Raw genomic sequence first — 8114 nt, 5'->3', positions numbered from 1 at the left:
ATCGGGTCCGGATCGAACCCATGTCCTCCTGCATACAAGGCGAGGTAGTTAACATCTAACCACCGTCTTCGAAAAGGTTGGAGTATCTACACTTTACTGCACGACACACGACCTGCTGATGTGCCAAGTGTGCTGTTCCCACGTGTTTTGCTGGGTGGACAGATGAGTGGGGCGAATTCAGCAACTTGCCCATTGTTACAACTTCCACGCTGGGAAATCAAAATCGACAACCTCTGGATTTCGAAGCCCGGTGTGCTAACCATCGCACCACGGCAGCATCCCTTGCAGGAGGACCAGTGTGACTGTAAAATATGATCGTTTATGATGATAACAAATATATAGCAGCAGGCTGCTCACTCATTCTGCAGCACCGCTCGCTGGCAGGAAGACCAATAGGCCGCAAATGCAATTTACACATTAAGTAAATAAATGTGCAACCATACCAACCCTCGATACATTCATCTTTATAAATGTGTATTTTTCAAAATACCCTTAATCACTGCCTGCATGGGCAGTGGCTGGTTACCCACATTTTAAATTGGTACCGGCAACTTTCACAAAGCATCGGCACGCAATCTTCATTGGCTGGGAGCACGCCACGTGGCGTCCCACCTTATGCATGCTGCATGCTTTCCCTTATATCAGCATGTGAGTAAGCAGCAAGAGTGCAGCTCGGAATGTGTTGAGTCAGGCTTTGGTTGCTGCTCATATCGTCAACGCTGCAGCGAATAAAACTCGGCGTCGTCTGGTGTAACAATGCCTGCATTGTTTAAACGTGTACTCATCTTTACACGAATCTCGGAGGGGACCCGATCCGCAGAATGGAACGAGCGAATGCCCCTGCGACGACCAGAAGCGCCGCACGTCAATTCTGGAGCCAATCGAAGAGTTTAAAACGTCCATGTCAAGCTGCGCCTCGCACTCAGTGGCAGTAAAAGAAGTTTACAATGAAAGTGGGAGTACTTTTGTTCCCTGTACGTAGACACAAACCAGATGCGGCGTTTAGAAAAAATAATAGCTAATAGCTTGTTTAGACTCGGAAGAACCCCGCGCTCTCCTCTGGCTCCTTTCAGCCGCAATGTCTCGCAACGTAATTCCTTTGCTGTCGCTTAAACTCCGGTCCCATGTGTGACCAAACTGTAGCGAGAGTGTTGCTTTCTTTTTGCGTGCCGTTTCGTGAGCTGTAACATTACTTGCGCGTGAATGTTATTCGGAAGTGCCATCTTTTACAATTTATTCCAAATAGCGCCTTTGCATGGACCACGGAACTCGAGTTGACCCCCCCACACCACACCACACCACGTGCGCAATGATTTCAGGCAACTTGGGTCGCCTGCCAGATTTGGCTAGAAGTCTGAGTTATGCCCGAGCAAATTTTGCTTTTGCTGGCTGTGGTCCGGATTTCGATGGCACAATCCGAGTAAGCAGACGCGTTGTCGCCAAACACGGATGTTGTAGGCGACGGGAACGTTCAACTTCACACGTGGATTATTGACTTTCCCAGCTCGCTTGTTAATGCGAGCAATTGGGAATTTCATGGAATTGCCATTGCAAATCGAGTTGTCAGTTGATTTGAATTTCTGGAAACGTTGGACAAACCCAAGTGAACTCGAGTTGAATTGATTTGGCTGTCCATGCACACAAGGCACTACGCAGATTGCCGTTTGCCTATTTTGCAATACAACATATGCATATTATTGATTGTCATTCTCAAATGTGCGTCATGCCCTCTGTTATATAGTAAGTGTTCTGTATTCTGTAATGGTTCACACCCCTGAACATTTGATTAAATGACTTGATTCAGGGTTGGCATTGTATGCAGAAATCGATTATTTCTTGAACATTGTGGTGCATTTCTCAGCCTCTAGTGGCTGCAGACGTCACACAACCACATTACATACAATGTATAAATATCTAAAACGTCGATACGTGCGCGCACATTTTCACACACGCATCACGACCTTCGTAATTTATACGTCGAAGATTCATCGCATCGTCGCAACTCGAATTTTAATGCTCGAATGCAAAACGACCGTGCAAAGGAAGTTCAGCAGTTGGCCGTTACTGTGACCGATTCCCTTCTGCCGGTGTCTTGCGGTTTCTGCTCGCGTTTCCGATTTATGTGGCCGTGAAATGATGGCGTGTCTGATGCCTTCCATTGTCTCCGCATTTACGGCCGCCCGGCGCTGCCGCCGCCGTTTTAGAACGGTCATCACAGCCACGGGTTACAGCGCCCCTTCACTGCGACACGCAGCGCCCGTCGGAGTGCGCCGTGCACAATACGCGTTGGGCTCTCTCGCTTGAATGGGGGAGCTTCGCCCCGCTGTGGTAATCCCATTGGCACAATAGCTGGCGTGGCTAAACAACAAACCCTTAGCCTCGCAGAAAGCAACCCGCCGCTTTAACCCATCCGCGCCAGTAAACCTCTAACAAACTCCATTCACTCGGGGCCCAGACTTTTCTCGGAAGCCGCAGCTGTGGCCGCGTTTGTCTTTTGTTTTACGCTCCGAGCTGCTGTAATTGCCCTCCTCCTTTAACTCTTTCAGGGGTCTTCCTATGCGCCGGGCCATGCATGTGTCAGTGATCAAGCACACTGCCACTATTAACTTAGCGTCGGCCCAAAAAAACAGCCAGCCTGTTTGTTCAGTTGTCCAGGTCATTAGCCGCCTCTTGCTGTGCTGCCCCTGCACTTAGCGTAATGTCGTCCTTGTGTTTCTTATTAACCGCTGCCGCTGCTGTGCTTTGTAGAGTGAGGCCGTGGTGGGGTGTCGGTGGGGTGCAGGCCGGCCGGGCGGGTGGGTCTCATCTCTGCTCGGCTTTAAAATCCACCAATTATGTGCGGTGCTCACCACAAAGTGTCACGGCGGTGAGCACTTCCCGTATGGAGCTTTTTTGGGGGGAGATGTGAATCATGGGATATTTTATCCTTCCATTATAATCATTTGAACACTGAAACGCCCAATAATCCCTGAAGACGGTTCTCAGTAATGAGCCGTTGTTTGAATGTGACTTGTACAAATACACCACGAGTACATTCACCTTGATTGGCAAAGTTGATGATGAATCCTTCGTTCACAAGCTTGACTATCCAGACTTTTGGAAGTGCGCACCAATAAAATGTTAACAATACGTTTGTGTGTACTTATATTCTCTCGGTAAAGCTTCGCTTGATTACAACACTTTCTTTCAAGGCCTGTCCCGATCGCTCCTTGGTGAGCGTTTTTTTGTCGATGTAAATATTTAATCGGTCGATATAAATATCCAGGGGAAGGGCGGTTGTTTGTGTGTGGGTTTTTGTACGTATGAGGGTGTGTGTGTCTGGACTGTGAAAAGGGCGCCTTCTACTCTAATACAAGTGTCTATGCCGCTGGGACTCATCTGGATGCCCAGCGCACGTCGCTGCAGACACGAGCTGTTACTGTAGGGGCTTTCATTAAAATATAGCGTGTCTCTGTACTTTAATAGGTCCTCCCGCTGCTATTTTAACATCGTGTAACTCTAATACCGCCGTGTCGCTTGCTCGACTGCAGCCCTTGCTAATCACGCCGTCTGCAAAACACAGCACGTTCTTGTGTCAGCGCGGAGTAAAAAAAAACGCGTCCAAAATAAAACGTGAAATCGTTGATATTTAAGTGCGTGAAAATGCATTTATTAATTGATGTTGCGTATTTATTTTTCGGACAAAGTTGAACACCGTCGAGCGAATCCACTCCTGGCGCGGCGGGGCGGGCGCGTGTAATGAATACGTCGCGTTGATCGACGGGGCTCCAATGTTGCGAAATTTCTGAAAAAGTGTGCCAAGAAATATGCAAATAAGATCCAGAGTGATTATCGGCAAAACACGTGGAAGGTTTAATAATACTGCCAACAACCTCCAAACACGAACTTTGTTAAAACGAATTACCGAGGAGGTGCCCTTGAAACGTTTAATAACACAAGCGCCGCTAATTTTGCAAGGTTTGGTCGAACGTAACGCGATGCAGATGGCCGATTACTTAAATGAAAAGATGGGTAAGAGACCGCTGGAGTTTTCCACGCGCGCGGACACGCACACAGCCGGGCCCCGCTCACTGCGCTCTCCCTTAGGGAATGCTAAAGAGCAAAACAAACAAAGGCCCCATTTAGAATTAAAAAATTTAAAGTGAAAAATTTTGCTTCGCACGGTAGTTACTGACTGACGCGGCCGCTCTACACCTTCACAAAATAATTCTAACGGATTCCCGAAGTGACGAATGCAAACGTCAATTTATTGCACGTTCTGCAGAGTCATGTTTGCCCCCCCCCCCCCCCCCCCTTTTTTTGAGAAAAACTAAAAACCACAACACCGTGGAACCCCCCTCTAAACTGAGTTGATGTTGGAGGACCATCGGGACGGATTTTTTTTTTTAATCCGTGTTTATCCATGCAAATGTTCTCATTGTATCTGTGCAGTGGAGAAGAGATGAGCATGGATAATTGGATGCATGTGCCACCCACGTGCAGGTGATACCCTCTTATCTGTGCAAATGCTCTGATAATGGGATGAATTTGCTACCACCTCCGGGTAGACTCCACTAATCTGCACAAAGGCACTCAGATAATATCAAGAATTGTCACGTGGATAATGGGAGCCTGCACGGATCAATGCTGGGGCATGGATAATCAGGAGTATCAGATGACAATAGGTTTTCAACCTCCAGGATCTCCGCAGTGCTGGCTTGGTCCCGAGCCCGTGGAAATATCCTGCTTGAGCCGACTGGCCACCTTTCCCACAAAGCACGAGAGCATCTCTACATCTGTTTCTCCATTCGTTTTAAGGTCACCCTGTACAGAGGTACAGTGTACAGTCCCAAGTAAAGTGGAAGGGGGGGGGCGAGCAGCATAAGGGTTTGGCTGGCAGACACTTCTCTCGACACCCGGCGCGCGCAAATGCAGAAACCCGTAGGACGGCACGCTCGCTTGAAAGAAACCCCGAGCGATGCCAAACCGAGGGCCACGGACCAGGGCAGCCCCTTGCCCGAGCAGCTCCCACTCGCTCGCGCACGAATGGTGACCGGAGCCCGTGCGATGGTTCATGCTCCTCGACGGGATCGGCGAGGTATTTGTGGTTTGTTTGTGGCGAGCGCTTCGTGTGCGATGAGTTGCGACCTTAGCAATGTATTCGTTCGGCATCAGGAAGGCAAACTTAGCTCGGCGAGCACCGGACCAGTGTCGGGGGGGAGGCACCGCTTTGATTCGTGGCGCAATTCTGCGCGGCCACCAAGAGCGCCCAGCCGCGACGGTTTCAATACCGCGCTGGGCCAACTTTGTTTCAGAGGGGTGGGGGAGGGCGTCGGAGGTGAACGAGGGCTCTCCTCACGCTGGCTCTGTGCAGCCTGTTGTTAACGAGCAACGAGTGAATGCGACGGAAAACGTTTTGAAAGTAATAAACGAAGGGATTGTTCAGTGGTAGATTTTCCCGCCGTATATATCATTGCCATACGTACACCGCGTTTGATTTGTCACAGTGCATCACGCATGCTCAAGCAGGTTCATGTATACTGCTTGCTTATGAAATATAAGTGCAACCTTCATATCCTAACTGAATAGCTTGATTCAGTCGAATAATTGTAGTTCATATGTGGAAGCGTAATTAAAACCTCGAATTTTTACCCAAATCCATACATTGTGAATTTAATTGTGGCTGTGCTCAACTAACCTTTTTATATATAAAAGAAAAATGAACAAAGGCTGACCTAGCCGTGGATTTTGTGCCGCAACATTGACAAACCAAACCGGTCAATCGTTTCCCCCCCCCCTGCCCCAAGCCAGCACAATTTTAACCGCGTGATTATAAAAAAAAAAATTTCAAAATTTCTCACCAGCCATAAAGTTGTGCTGGCGCTGCGGAACAATAACGAGGGCGTGCGCTGAAGCGCGCGTGGCCCCCCTTGCTCTTCCCCGTGGCAAAGAAAGACGCGTTGGCTGGCGCCTGTCATTTTTTTTTCTCTTCTGGCAAACGGCAGAGCACCCGAGCCGCGTGCCAGCCAGATCGGTCACGCACGCCGCGCGGCCGCTATAATTAACACTTTTACAAGCGACTTGTGGGACGTCGCACGCGAAGCAATGTGCTAATCCGCGCTCGCGCCGGTTTTACGCGGCCGCGTTTACACGGCGGGATTACACGCCGCCAGCGACGACGTTACTGGAATGAGCCATCGGGGTTTAGCAGGCACGGAAAGGGTGTCTTTTGCCAAAGCGATAAATAACATCTGACAATTACGATTGCCAGATGATGTTTCGCACATCTGGCCACGGTTTACGTTGGCAAGCGGTGTATTTATGGAGATTTCTTTCACGGTTGATTGGCCCCCAAATATAGGCCGAGGAGCAACGGAGGTTTGTAGGTACCATAGTACATTTGAAATTTGAGCTGGTTTTAAAGTAAGGTTTTAATTAATGCATGAATCCGTAAAGTTACAGCTGGTTCCAGTAATACGTCCACTCGCATTGTTACAGAAAGACCAACAGAAAATCACTGGAAATGTTTTCCCCAGGAAGGCTTCGTTGAGTCTCAAGACTCGCTTAAAAATATATATTGAGATTGTTTCGCTGATGCCATTTTGGCATATGGGAGGAAGCCGGAGTACCCAGAGAAAACCCACAGATACAGGGAGATAATACTCCACCTTTCCATTTTCTGGCCCACCTCCATGACGATGGCAATGATGACGATGCTGATGACATTTTCCCCATCTTCTATGTAAGTCTTTACCAAACAAACAAATAGGAATCTATAAAGAAACGTTTGAGTGTGTGTGTGTTTAAAACATCATTATTTGTATTAGTTAATCCATATTTATCTAAAAAATCACACGCATTTAGTTCAAAGGCCCCTGTGTACACGAGTGAAAACCTCTCAATGTTTTTGCTGCATAAAGAGGGGACCCCCTTGCCAATGAAAACAATTGGCTGAAAGTTATCGTGAGCATTTTTGGGCGATGTGTAAAACTCTCGTCAAATGAAATTACCTCATTGATGGCAGCGCGGTCAAATTGCAAAGCTAACGCGTCGAAGTCGGCGCCTTCTCATTGTAAAAGTGCCAGCCAGCGTTTTCCCCTTTTGCCGGAGCTGCGATTACAACGCGCCTAAATGGGAATGCTCATTTCCTCTGCTCATTCAATATTGCCTGCGTGGCTTCGTTTCGGAACGTCCACGCAGTATTTTCTCACGCGTTTTGCCTCGTCCGGTCAATTTTCGATCCCCTTTGTAATTCATTTTACAAACTCGACCCCTGATTCTCTGGATTATGAAACGCTCCAGAAATTAAGACGTGGCCCCAAAACCTGTAGCCAGTGTCAATAATGTCACACAAATCTGGTCACGACAAGACAAAGCAAAGATCCCCCGCATAGCCTTAACAAACCGTTCGAGAAAGTTCTGTTAGCGAACTTTACGCACCTACGATGAGCACGGTTGACTGTACGGTGCTAAAGAAGTCCCAGGAATGGTCGAACTTGGGTGACTTGTTTTGGAAACGCAGCATGCTAACCCCTGCACTGCCGCTCCGCTGGTCACACACAGTGACACAAAGATCCCCCATATAGCCTTAATAGACTGTAGGGGCAAGTGATGTTAGCGAGCACCTATGAAGGCCGGAACGGTACACGAGGGGGTGGGTGGCCAGCACCACGCCCGACCGCCTTTGTTTCCCCAGTGGCGATGTTTACAAACCGCACCAGGTACTCATTTGAGGCTGAGTCGACCTAGGGGAGACCCGGGACCGGTTCAGATAATCGTCACTGGTGTTGACCGTGAGCAGGAATCGAACCCGGGTCGCCGGGTTCATAGCGCAGCGCGCTAACCACTACACTACCGCTCCCCTCACACCTACACATACACACCTAAACACACACACCTAAACACATACACAACAACAACAACAACCGCCATTCGCCACTAAGTGGCGGTGACGTCACCACGATGCTTGTGCCAGGCCAAGTGCACCTTGAGGCCACGTGAAGTGTCGAAAGCCCGCTGGCAGGAGGTCACGGGGCAGACCCAGGTGCCACGGGTCGACTGACCGAGATGACCGAGATGACTGGCTGATGCACCACCTGTGCCCCCTACTGTGCCAACTTGCTGTGCTTTAGCCA

General features: G+C 49.0%; 1 protein-coding gene across 4 annotated transcripts in view; it reads left to right on the top strand.

The window, feature by feature from the left end:
• Positions 1-8114, top strand: part of LOC133344246 (extracellular sulfatase Sulf-1-like) — a 173126-nt gene that overhangs the window by 64687 nt on the left and 100325 nt on the right. The window lies entirely within an intron of this gene.

This window comes from Lethenteron reissneri, chromosome 19, assembly GCF_015708825.2.
Source record: "Lethenteron reissneri isolate LAM-NWPU_2019-01 chromosome 19, ASM1570882v1, whole genome shotgun sequence".
NCBI lineage: Eukaryota > Metazoa > Chordata > Hyperoartia > Petromyzontiformes > Petromyzontidae > Lethenteron > Lethenteron reissneri.
Note: the sequence above shows the minus strand (reverse complement) of the source record. Positions and strands in the feature narration are given on the sequence as shown.